This window comes from Oncorhynchus tshawytscha, unplaced genomic scaffold (assembly GCF_018296145.1).
Source record: "Oncorhynchus tshawytscha isolate Ot180627B unplaced genomic scaffold, Otsh_v2.0 Un_contig_3600_pilon_pilon, whole genome shotgun sequence".
In the NCBI taxonomy this organism is placed as follows: domain Eukaryota; kingdom Metazoa; phylum Chordata; class Actinopteri; order Salmoniformes; family Salmonidae; genus Oncorhynchus; species Oncorhynchus tshawytscha.
The window spans coordinates 1-12,207 of NW_024608410.1; the positions used below are offsets into that span (position 1 = coordinate 1).

The following is a 12,207-nucleotide window of genomic DNA, read 5'->3' on the forward strand; positions in this document are numbered from 1 at the left end:
TCACTCCTGGACTGGACCAACAACATCCATCACCTCCAATACCTCCTGGACTGGACCAACAACATCCATCACCTCCAATACCTCCTGGACTGGACCAACAACATCCATCACCTCCAATACCTCCTGGACTGGACCAACATCACCAACAACATCCATCACCTCCAATACCTCCTGGACTGGACCAACAACATCCATCACCTCCAATACCTCCTGGACTGGACCAACAACACCAACAACATCCATCACCTCCAATACCTCCTGGACTGGACCAACAACATCCATCACCTCCAATACCTCCTGGACTGGACCAACAACATCCATCACCTCCAATACCTCCTGGACTGGACCAACAACATCCATCATCTCCAATACCTCCTGGACTGGACCAACAACACCAACAACCTTCATACCTCCTGACTGGACCAACAACATCCATCACCTCCAATACCTCCTGGACTGGACCAACAACATCCATCACCAATACCTCCTGGACTGGACCAACAACATCCATCACCTCCAATACCTCCTGGACTGGACCAACAACATCCATCACCTCCAATACCTCCTGGACTGGACCAACAACATCCATCACCTCCAATACCTCCTGGACTGGACCAACAACATCCATCACCTCCAATACCTCCTGGACTGGACCAACAACATCCATCATCTCAATACCTCCTGGACTGGACCAACAACATCCATCACCTCCAATACCTCCTGGACTGACCAACAATGCAAACAACATTCATCACCTCTACCTCCTGGACATGGACCAACAACATCCATCACACCAATACCTCCTGGACTGGACCAACAACATCCATCACCTCCAATACCTCCTGGACTGGACCACCAACAACATCCATCACCTCCAATACCTCCTGGACTGGACCAACAACATCCATCACCTCCAATACCTCCTGGACTGACCAACATCATCCATCACCTCAATACCTCCTGGACTGGACCAACCATCCACCAATACCTCCTGGACTGGACCAACAACATCCATCACCTCCAATACCTCCTGGACTGGACCAACAACCTCCTGGACTGACCAACAACATCCATCACCTCCAATACCTCCTGGACTGGACCAACATCATCCATCACCTCCAATACCTCCTGGACTGAACCAACAACACCAACAACATCCATCACCTCCAATACCTCCTGGACTGGACCAACAACATCCATCACCTCCAATACCTCCTGGACTGAACCAACAACACCAACAACATCCATCACCTCCAATACCTCCTGGACTGGACCAACAACATCCATCACCCCAATACCTCCTGGACTGGACCAACAACGCCAACAACATCCATCACCTCCAATACCTCCTGGACTGGACCAACAACATCCAATCACATTCATACCTCCTGGACTGAACCAACAACACCAACAACATCCATCACCTCCAATACCTGGACTGGACTGGACCAACAACATCCATCACCTCCAATACCTCCTGGACTGGACCAACAACATCCATCACCTCCAATACCTCCTGGACTGGACCAACAACATCCATCACCTCCAATACCTCCTGGACTGAACCAACAACATCCATCACCTCCAATACCTCCTGGACTGGACCAACAACATCCATCACCTCCAATACCTCCTGGACTGGACCAACAACATCCATCACCTCCAATACCTCCTGGACTGGACCAACAACCAACAACATCCATCACCTCCAATACCTCCTGGACTGGACCAACAACATCCATCACATCCAATACCTCCTGGACTGGACCAACACCTCCTGGACTGAACCAACAACACCATCACCTCCAATACCTCCTGGACTGGACCAACAACCAACAACATTCATCACCTCCAATACCTCCTGGACTGGACCAACAACATCCATCACCTCCAATACCTCCTGGACTGGACCAACAACACCACCAACAACCAATACCTCCTGGACTGGACCAACAACATCCATCACCTCCAATAACTCCTGGACTGAACCAACAATACCAACAACATCCATCACCCCCAATACCTCCTGGACTGGACCAACAATGCAAACAACATTCATCACCTCCTGGACTGGACCAACATCACCAACATCATCCATCATCACCAATACCTCCTGGACTGGACCAACAACACCAACAACATCCATCACCTCCAATACCTCCTGGACTGAACCAACAACACCAACAACATCCACGACATGGAAAAAAACGTGTACATTTGCCTGAAACTGGACCCTTTTGTAAATAGCTTGACAAAATGAACATCATATATTAACCAAAAGTCAACGGAACCTGTGCAAGCAACAGACCAGATTACAGACCAATGAAACACACTTAAAGGATGCACATGCAACAGACCAGATTACAGACCAATGAAACACACTTAAAGGATGCACATACAACAGACCAGATTACAGACCAATGAAACACACTTAAAGGATGCAGGGAAGAGGAATAACACACCAGGGTGAAGATGGAGGACCAATGAAACACACTTAAAGGATGCACATGTGAAGAGGAATAACACACCAGGGTGAAGATGGAGGTGAAGATGGGGGACCCCTCCCATCATCCTAGACAAATGTATATGTTTAAAAAAAAAATCATAATTGTATTTTATTAAATAATATAGGTAAAATTATTTTATCTTATACTATTGCCTAGAAAAAGGTGGTTATTCTTTAATGCCCAATAGAAATGATTGGTAAATCGTGTATTTTGCTGGTGTGGAAGTTTCATTCAGGGTCATATTCGTTAGTCCACACAGTTGCAGAAGGTTTTGCAACAGAAGACAACAACCCTCCCCCATTTTTGTCCCTCCCAGTTTCGGTCCGTTTGCTTCAGTTTAATTTCTATTGAACATGACCCTGATCTCTTTGTTATAATAAATAATCTGTTTTTGACAGGAGAAAGGCCAGACACAGAGGAACCAGAGCCAGAGACGTCCAAACCAGCAAGACCACACCACTGCTCCCTCTGTGGAAAGAGTTTTAGCCAGTTAATGAATCTGAAAAGACACGAGAGAACACACATAGGAGATAAGCCTCATCACTGCTCCCATTGTGGGAAGAGTTTTACCCGATTAGAACACCAGAAAAAACATGAGAGAACACACACAGGAGAGAAACCTTTCCACTGCTCCCAGTGCGGAAATAATTTTACCCGGTTAGGGAGCCTGAATGAGCATAAGAGAATTCACACAGGAGAGAAACCTTTCCACTGTTCCCTGTGTGGAAAGAATTTTACCTGGTTAGCAAGCCTGAATGAACATAAGAAAATTCACACAGGAGAGAAACCTTTCCACTGCTCCCAGTGTGGAAAGAATTTTGCCCGGTTGTGGAACCTAAAGGAGCATGAAAGAATACACACTGGAGAGAAGATATACAAATGTTCTCAATGTGGAAAGAGTTTTACCTGGTTAGGTGATCTGAAAAGACATAAGAGGACACACACAGGAGAGAAGCCTTAGCAATGCTCCCACTGTGGAAAGAGATTCACCCGGGCATGAGGGAACACGCAGACAAGAAAGCCTTACCACTGTACCCACGGTGGAGAGAGATTTACCCAGTTAGGGAAAGACCATGAGGGAACACACAGACAAAAAGCCTTACCGCTGCTCCCAGGATGTAGAGAGATTTACCCAGTTAGGGAAAGACCATGAAGGAACACACAGACAAAAAGCCTTACCACTGTACCCCAGGTGGAGAGAGATTTACCCAGTTAGGGAAAGACCATGAGGGAACACACAGACAAAAAGCCTTACCGCTGCTCCCAGGATGTAGAGAGATTTACCCAGTTAGGGAAAGACCATGAGGGAACACACAGACAAAAAGCCTTACCGCTGCTCCCAGGGTGTAGAGCGATATCAAATCACATGGACCTGAAGTTCACAAGAGCACACACACTGCTCTGACATTTGTATTCTATATATTAAATGTGGTTTTTGTTATATGCCACATTAACTCAATTATACAGAATGTAATAAAACATAGAAACGTTTTTTTTTTATACACATGAATTGAATATTTTGTCTGTTTTAAATGTAGAATAAACTGTCAGTTTGAATGAATCTCAAACTGTCTCTCTGTGTGTGTTTCATCTGCACGTGGTGGAGGAGTATTAACACCTGACTACTAGCTACAGTGGGGGGGTACACAGAGCTGATCCATAAGAAAGGACAGCAGAGGTTCTACTGTTTTTTCCTCCAGAAAATAATCTGATAGGATCATTCTGATCCAGATGCCACAATATCACAGAATCACAGAGGCTGTTACAGTGGTAGAGGAGGAGAAAGAATCATTCAGAATGAAAAAAGGGAGGAAGAGGAGGCTGTTATAGTGAAAGAAGAACCTTTTAGAGAGGAAGAGGAGGCTGTTATAGTGAAAGAATAACCTTTTAGAGAGGAAGAGGAGGCCGTTATAGTGAAAGAATAACCTTTTAGAGAGGAAGAGGAGGCTTTCACATTGAAAGAAGAAGATGAGGATTTCATAGTGAAAGAAGAGGAAAGGTCCTTTTGGGGTGAAAAACGAAGAGGAGACTAGAGATCTGATTAACACTAGTGAGTACTATCCTAAAAACAGGAGCACCAACTCTGCAGTTGTTCAACTAATGTATGATTCTTAATAAGAGGCGTTCTACTGACGTTTTACACTTGAATATGTTATTCAGGGGTGCGTTCAGTGAGAGAACAGTGTTCAGCGTTTAATTAAACTGTGTGATTGGTGTCCCAGAGATTGTGCTTTCAAATGGTCACATCCATATTAAAGGAGAAATGTGCCTTAAAAAATATTTATAAATAAATATTTATACAACGAAATGTATATTTTTGATGTAAATGGCATGTTATAGACACTTGTTCTTGATTAATTACCCCAACCATTGATTAATTACCCCAACCATTGATTAATTACCCCGATCATTGATTAATTACCCCAACCATTGATTAATTACCCCGACCATTGATTAATTACCCCAACCATTGATTAATTACCCCGACCATTGATTAATTACCCCAACCATTGATTAATTACCCCGACCATTGATTAGTTACCCCGGCCATTGATTAATTACCCCGACCATTGATTAATTACCCCGACCATTGATTAATTACCCCGACCATTGATTAATTACCCCAACCATTGATGAATTACCCCAACCATTGATGAATTACCCCAACCATTGATTAATTACCCCAACCATTGATTCATTACCCCAACCATTGATTCATTACCCCAACCATTGATTAATTACCCCAACCATTGATTAATTACCCCAGCCATTGATTAATTACCCCAGCCATTGATTAATTACCCCGGCCATTGATTAATTACCCCGGCCATTGATTAATTACCCCAAACATTGATTAATTACCCCAACCATTGATTAATTACCCCAACCATTGATTCATTACTCCAACCATTGAAACTTGTTAGGGAGGGTGTTCCTCTGGCGGGATCAAATCAGCGGATATTTTAGAGCGCCACCTATTGTTTTCGATAAAACTCAAACTTTCATTAAAACACAAATGCAAGGTAGTGAATTAAAGCTACACTTGTTGTGAATCTAGCCACCAAGTCAGATTTGTAAAATGCTTTTCGGCGAAAGCATGAGAAGCTATTATCTGATAGCATGCACCCGCCAGAATACCAGACCGTCAACAAAACAACAGATTTAGCGGTAGTCGGCGCTACCCAAAACGCAGAAATAAAATATAAAACATTCATTACCTTTGACGAGCTTCTTTCTTAAAATAATAAAATAAAATTTGATTTGATTTGATTTCTTGGCACTCCTATATGTCACATAAACATCACAATTGGGTCTTTTTCCCGATTAAATCCGTCATTGTATACCCAAAATGTGATTTGCTGACGACCGGTCTGATCCAGAAAAATGCCCCTTTACATGACGCAACGTCACTTTTTAAAATTACAAAAGTTACCTATATACTTTTACAAATCACTTCAAATGACTTTTCTAAACCAACTTTAGGTATTAATAAACGTTAATAGTCTATTAGATTGATCACGGGGCGATCTGTATTCGATAGCAGCAAGTCTTGAAATCATCGTCCATGTTTTCACTTTCAAAACATCCGGTGGTGTACTCGATGAAAGGAAGTGCTTATACGTCACCAAACCAAGGATAAACCAGGCACAAAATGACAGCATTGGCGACATCGTGTGGAAGCTGTAGGCGTTTACAGGGGCTTGATAAGTATTTTCTTTCGCCTTAGACAATACATTGACTGGCAGATGGATATTATTTTTGTGTTTTGGGTGAGCAGTTTTTCGAAGGATTTTGACTCCTAAACACGTTATGTTCTAGCCACAGACACGATTTAACCAGTTTTAGAGACTTCAGGGTGTTTTCTATACACACACACTTATCATATGCATATACTATATTCCTGGCATGAGTAGCAGGACGCTGAAATGTTGCGCGATTTTTAACAAAAAGCTGCGAAAATTCGCAGCCTCCCTAAGAGGTTTTAATTACCCCAACCAAATCAAATCAAATCAAATTTTATTTGTCACATACACATGGTTAGCAGATGTTAATGCGAGTGTAGCGAAATGCTTGTGCTTCTAGTTCCGACAATGCAGTAATAACGAGCAAGTAATCTAACTAACAATTCCAAAAAAACTACTGTCTTATACACAGTGTAAGGGGATAAAGAATATGTACATAAGGATATATGAATGAGTGATGGTACAGAGCAGCATAGGCAAGATACAGTAGATGATATCGAGTACAGTATATACATATGAGATAAGTATGTAAACCAAGTGGCATAGTTAAAGTGGCTAGTGATACATGTATTACATAAGGATGCAGTCGATGATATAGAGTACAGTATCAACGTATGCATATGAGATTAACAATGTAGGGTAAGTAACATTATATAAGGTAGCATTGTTTAAAGTGGCTAGTGATATATTTACATCATTTCCCATCAATTCCCATGATTAAAGTGGCTGGAGTAGAGTCAGTGTCATTGACAGTGTGTTGGCAGTAGCCACTCAATGTTAGTGGTGGCTGTTTAACAGTCTGATGGCCTTGAGATAGAAGCTGTTTTTCAGTCTCTCGGTCCCAGCTTTGATGCACCTGTACTGACCTCGCCTTCTGGATGACAGCGGGGTGAACAGGCAGTGGCTCGGGTGGTTGATGTCCTTGATGATCTTTATGGCCTTCCTGTAGCATCGGGTGGTGTAGGTGTCCTGGAGGGCAGGTAGTTTGCCCCGGTGATGCGTTGTGCAGACCTCACTACCCTCTGGAGAGCCTTACGGTTGAGGGCGGTGCAGTTGCCATACCAGGCGGTGATACAGCCCGCCAGGATGCTCTCGATTGTGCATCTGTAGAAGTTTGTGAGTGCTTTTGGTGACAAGCCGAATTTCTTCAGCCTCCTGAGGTTGAAGAGGCGCTGCTGCGCCTTCCTCACGATGCTGTCTGTGTGAGTGGACCAATTCAGTTTGTCTGTGATGTGTATGCCATTGATTGGTTGATTAGGGATGGACACAGTTATTTTAATATTCTTTACAATAAATAACCTTACACCCTCTGTGACATTTCGCCATGCAAGGATACCAGGATAGACCACGACAGTTTCATGAGTGCACCCTGTAAAATATACACACCGGTAGCCGACACACTTTTCATACGTGTAGCTTCTTCTTGTCAGCCAATCAAAGCTGCTCTACAGTCAGAGACTCCATGTGAATTACAATTACGGAATGAAGTTGGTTAAATGACAAGGAGTCAGCTACAATTATCAACCAACAGGTAGGCTGTTGTTTAATCTGAATGGAGTTGTTGTAGACATGGACAGGTAAGGCAGAAAAATAGCCTCATTTAGCCTCGCTAGCTTCTTCACACTACAGCTTTAAAGTGAGGCTCCATGTGAAACAAATCTGGATATTAGTACAATAGTGAAATAATTTCAAATGCCCTCCTCTACCATCAATTCATTTCCTCCTCCTTGTTGTGCAGTAGAGGGGTTCTGAACTAACATGGACAATGTCTCCAAAAGCACCCAAATACGTATTTTTAGGAAAAAACAACGACTAAATAACAACTAGATGTCTGTATCATGTAGGGTACAGAGGTCATGGGGTCTGACAGTATAATGACAAGATGATGTCTGTATCATGTAGGGTACAGAGGTCATGGGGTCTGACAGTATAACGACTAGATGATGTCTGTATCATGTAGGGGTCAGAGGTCATGGGGTCTGACAGTATAACGACTAGATGATGTCTGTATCATGTAGGGGTCATGGGGTCTGACAGTATAATGACTAGATGATGTCTGTATCATGTAGGGTTCAGAGGTCATGGGGTCTGACAGGAGGCATGTAGAGGTCTGAAAGGGGCCTAAAATGGCCACTTTCATCCTGATTTTCTCAGAAAGAGAATCTGAGATAACAAAAATATTATCTTGGGGTGGAATCTGCCTCTTATCGTGTGGAAGTTTAATTCAGGGTCATATTCATTAGTCCACACTGTAGCAAAAGGTGAAGCAAACAGAAGACAAAAACCCTCCCTATTTCGTCCCTCCCCGTTTCAGACCACTTGCTTCTGTTTCATTTCTATTGAATAGACCCTGATCTCACTGTTAAACTAAATAATCTGTCTTTGGCAGGAGAGAGACCCGACTCAGAGGAACCAGAGCCAGAGACGTCCAAACCAGCAAGGCGACTCCACTGCTCGCTGTGTGGAAATAGTTTCACCCGGTTAGACAGCCTGAAACGACACGAAAAAACACACACAGGAGAGAAGCCTCATCACTGCTCCCACTGTGGAAAGCAATTTAGCCAGTTAGTGAACCTGAAAGAACATAATAAATTGCACACAGAGGACAAGCCTTACCATTGCTCCCTGTGCGAACAGAGTTTTAAACGGTTAGGGCACCTGAAAAGACATGAGAGAACACACATAGGAGATAAACCTCATTGCTGCTCCCAGTGTGGGAAGACTTTTACTCGATTAGAACACCAGAAAGAACATGAGAGAACACACACAGAAGAGAAACCTTTCCACTGCTCACAGTGTGGAAAGAATTTCACCCGTTCAGAACACAAGACAGAACATGAGAGAACACACACAGGAGAGAAACCTTTCCACTGCTCACAGTGTGGGAAGAATTTTACCCGTTTAGGGAGCCTGAATGAACATAAAAAAATTCACACAGGCGAGAAACCTTTCCACTGCTCCCAGTGTGGAAAGAATTTTACCCGGTTATGGAACCTGAAAACGCATAAGAGAATGCACACAGGGGAGAAGGCTTACCACTGCACCCAGTGTGGAAAGAGTTTTAGGTGGTTATGGAACCTAAAGGAGCATGAAAGAATACACACCGGAGAGAAGATTTACCAATGTTCTCAATGTGGAAAGAGTTTTACCTGGTTAGGTGACCTGAAAAGACACGAGAGGACACACACAGGAGAGAAGCCTCATCAATGCTTCCATTGTGGAAAGAGTTTTACAGAGTTAGGTAGCCTGGAAAAACACAGGGGATTGCACACCGGAGAGAAGCCCTACCACTGCTCCCAATGTGAAAATGTTTTTGCCCAGGTAAGACATCTGAAAAGACATGAGAGGACACACACAGGAGAGAGGCCTTTCCACTGCTCTCTGTGCAGAAAGAGTTTTTCAGAGTTAGGGAATCTGAAAAGACATGAGAGGACACACACAGGGTAGAAGCCTTAGCAATGCTTTCAATGTGGAAAGAGATTTATCCTGGTTGGGAGCATGAAAATACATAAGAAAATAAATTCTGGAGAGAAGCCTCATCAATGCTCTCTGTTTGGAAAGATATTTACCTGGTTAAGGCGACTGAGAGAACATGAAAGAATCCAAACCTGATAAAATGTCCTCAATGCTCCCAGTGTGGAAAGATATTTACCCAGTTCCCAGGGTGGAAAGGAAAGACCATGAGAGAACACGCAGACAAGAAGCCTTACCACTGCTCCCAGGGTGGAAAGAGATTTCAAATCACATTGACCTAAAGTTCAGCACACACACTTGCTCCGACATTTGACTTCTATTTTTTTTTTAAATGTGTGTGTTTTTTTTATGCCACATTAACTACATTATTTTAAAACCATGAATTGAATATTTAGCATGTCTGTTTAAAATGTAGAGTACGTCAGTCTGAATGAACACACTCTCAAACTCTGTCTTTCATCTGCGTGTCTTTCCTCCAGCACTACAGATAATCAAGTGATGCATTTGTTCCATTGTTAACATCTGTATCCTACAGAGCCTTTAAAGGGAATAGTCTGTTCACATCTAGACAAGACATACAGGTAGTGGTGGAGTATAAATACCTGGTTGTTGTTCAGGGACATAGAGGTAGTAGAGGAGTATTAATACCTGGGTGTTGTTCAGGGACATACAGGTAGTGGTGGAGTATTAATACCTGGGTGTTGTTCAGGGACATAGAGGTAGTAGAGGAGTATTAATACCTGGGTGTTGTTCAGGGACATAGAGGTAGTAGAGGAGTACTATTACCTGGGTGTTGTTCAGGGACATAGAGGTAGTAGAGGAGTACTAATACCTGGGTGTTGTTCAGGGACATAGAGGTAGTAGAGGAGTATTAATACCTGGGTGTTGTTCAGGGACATAGAGGTAATAGAGGACTATTAATACATGGGTGGTGTTCAGGGACATAGAGGTAGTAGAGGAGTATTACTACCTGGGTGTTGTTCAGGGACATAGAGGTAGTAGAGGAGTACTATTACCTGGGTGTTGTTCAGGGACATAGAGGTAGTAGAGGAGTATTACTACCTGGGTGATGTTCAGGGACATAGAGGTAGTAGAGGAGTATTACTACCTGGGTGATGTTCAGGGACATAGAGGTAGTAGAGGAGTATTACTACCTGGGTGTTGTTCAGGGACATAGAGGTAGTAGAGGAGTATTACTACCTGGGTGTTGTTCAGGGACATAGAGGTAGTAGAGGAGTACTATTACCTGGGTGTTGTTCAGGGACATAGAGGTAGTAGCGGAGTATTAATTCCTGGGTGTTGAACTTGACCACAAGCTACAGTGGGGAGAAATACACAGAGCACATATATAAGAAAGGACAGCAGAGGCTCTACTGTTTTTTTCTCCAGCAAATAATCTGATAGGATGATTCTGATTCTGAAACCACAATATCATGATCACTGAGTCTGTATTTTCAGAGCTTTGGCCTCCACTTCTCCATCTACTGGACAGGTTGTGTTACTACTTCTACACTTGAAACAGACGAGTCAACTACTCTGAGGGTACAAAAGACGGTCTTTACATAACATAGACTATCCAGGTGATTTCACCAAATCCACTTCAATCAGTGTAGGTCAAGGAAACTGGTAAAACAAGGAGTTTTATGCCTTGAGACAAATGAGACATGGATTGTGGATGTTTGCCATTCAGAGGGTGAATGGTCAGGACAAAATATTTAAGTGTTTATGAACAGGGTATGGTAGTAGGTGCCAGGCGCACTGGTCTGAGTGTGTCAAGAACTGCAATGCTGCTGTGTTTTTTCACGCTCAACAGTTTCCTGTGTGTATCAAGAATGGTCCACCACCCAAAGGACATCCAGCCAACTGGACACAACTGTGGGAAGGATTGGAGTCAACATGAGTTGAGTCTGTTCTGAGGGCAAAGTGGGATGCAACTCAATATTAGGAAGGTGTTCTTAATGTTTAGTTCACTCGGCGTGCATGAATGAAGATTGATTATATATAATAGAGCCTACATATGAAGTCAGTAGATGCATTTATCTGACACTTCTCAATATAACAAATACCAAATATCTATACATACCTGACCATATATCTAAACATACCTGACCATATATCTAAACATACCTGACCATATATCTATACATATCTGACCATATATCTAAACATACCTGACCATATATCTATACATACCTGACCATATATCTAAACATACCTGACCATATATCTATATATACCTATATCTATATCTAAACATACCTGACCATATATCTATATCTAAACATACCTGACCATATATCTATATAAACATACCTGACCATATATCTATATCTAAACATACCTGACCATATATCTAAACATACCTGACCATATATCTATATCTAAACATACCTGATACATACCTGATCAAATATCTATACATACCTGACCATATATCTATATCTAAACATACACAATGAACCATTTAAGAATGTTTTCTAAAC

At 42.6% G+C, this 12,207-nt stretch overlaps 1 long non-coding RNA gene across 1 annotated transcript; it reads left to right on the plus strand.

Moving 5' to 3' along the window:
• Positions 1 to 1,979: 1,979 nt before the first annotated feature.
• Positions 1,980 to 3,749, plus strand: LOC121838681. Its single transcript, XR_006081599.1, has 2 exons — positions 1,980 to 2,582; positions 2,906 to 3,749. It is a non-coding gene; the product is annotated as an uncharacterized LOC121838681 (long non-coding RNA).
• The last annotated feature ends 8,458 nt before the right edge of the window (positions 3,750 to 12,207 follow it).